This window comes from Arachis ipaensis, chromosome B07, assembly GCF_000816755.2.
Source record: "Arachis ipaensis cultivar K30076 chromosome B07, Araip1.1, whole genome shotgun sequence".
Classification (NCBI taxonomy): Eukaryota; Viridiplantae; Streptophyta; class Magnoliopsida; order Fabales; family Fabaceae; genus Arachis; species Arachis ipaensis.
The window spans coordinates 125,780,204-125,782,104 of record NC_029791.2 but is presented as its reverse complement, the minus strand read 5'-3'; positions in this window follow the sequence as shown (position 1 = coordinate 125,782,104).

The following is a 1,901-nucleotide window of genomic DNA, read 5'->3' as shown; positions in this document are numbered from 1 at the left end:
ATCTTGTATGGTTGAGAGAAAAATTTTGACATAAACTCTACTGTCATTTTTTTTTCCACCTAATTTCTCTCTTTATCCAATAAAAAAAAAACTTATTTTTCATTCATTTTTCTTCTTTTACATGTTCTTTCCTCTCAAATTCTTTTGATCCAAATATAGGATAAATGAGGCTCCTGGCTAAATTGGAAGGTGTTGAAATGGAGAGGGGGCGTATGCGTATTTCCTCGTACCAAATCCTTAGACTTAAAAGTAAAAGTACATCGTACCTAGTATTTATTCCCCCTTGTTGTATACTTGTATGTACGTGTCCAGTGCACTAAATCTTACCTGGGGTTCCACCCTGGACTATGGTCCCATAAGATTTTGCCTACGAAGAATGTTAGGGTCAGCAATTTTTGTGATTTGTAGCCATTAAATAGTTATTAATGATAATTTTAATAGTGTGAAATTGGTATAAAATTTTATCCAATAACTCACTTTTTTTATTAGTTATATATTAGTCAAAATTTAAAAAAGTTGCTGACGTAGACTTTTCTTTTTGCCCACAGCTTCCAGCTTTCCACTTCAACTCGATGGCTTCTCTCTTCTTCATGCTCAGCTAAATAACTCTAGTACTCTACTAGTATATAGAATTTCGCATTCATTTTGATTTTACTATTTAATTACTAACATTTGTTAATTGTGCTACAGTAACAGTAGCGATGCAGAGTGATGAGAAAATAAAAATTAAAAAATAAAAAAGGCAAGAGATTAAGAAATTTGATAATGATATGAGCGGGCTTGGCCCTTGGGAGTGGGGGTAACCTGTACTGATTCCTATGCCACGCCCATCATTCACCAAACCATGTGCTGCTGTGTGTCCGACTTTCCGATAACAACATTATAAATTTATATGTAGTTTAAGGATGAATTTGGATCCTAAAAATTTTAAATTTGTACTTTAGAGAGTACTTCTGCGTTTGAATAGTTTTTCTCTCATATTTATTTTTGGTTCTACCTATAAAATAAATAATGAGAAATTACACTTTACTCTTTAAAGTGAAATTTAAACTTTAGAGAATCCAAATCCTTTAAGAATATATGTTAGAGAAATGTTATAGAAGTATCAAAATTTCTTAATCTAATATATTTAGTTTAGTAATTTAATAATATATTTTTAATTTATATTTTTAAATATTAATAATTAATTGTTAATTAAAAGTTAAAAATTTTATTGATTTTTTAATACTTTTTTATATGTTAATATTATTAATTAAAAAAATTTATATAAAAATTAAATTTAAATTTTTACAATATTTATTATCTATTTATTAAAATAAAATATAAAAATTTCTACTACTAATATTAATAACAATAAACTTAGACGTCTAAAGTTTTTTTAAATAAAGTATTTAACTAAGTTACAGTGCGTTTCTTATTCATTATATATATACTTATTATTATTATTATTATTTATCTTTCTTCTTCTCCTCTTTTATTATAGTTCGTCGACGGAATTATCATCGTCGTTGCTGTGGTCATCTTCTTCTTTTTTTTTTTTTTTCAAGTTTTATTTTTTTTCATCGTCTTTTTTATCTTTTGTTTGATCTTCCTTTTTCTTTTTCATTCTCAGTCAATATCATTATTATCATACTCATTTTTCATATATTTTTGTATATATTTATAAAATTAGAGCATAGAAATTTTAATTCAAAATATATAAAATTTTAATGTACAACACATTAATTTTTAGAATGACTACATATTCAGAACATTGGCACTCAACCAATAAAATATATACAATACAAAAATTTTTCATTTATAGTATAAAAATTTGTAATGCACAATACAAAAATTTTTAAAAAATCACACGTTTAAAATATTGACTTACCCAACCAACAAGTTACATTCATAGCAAAATT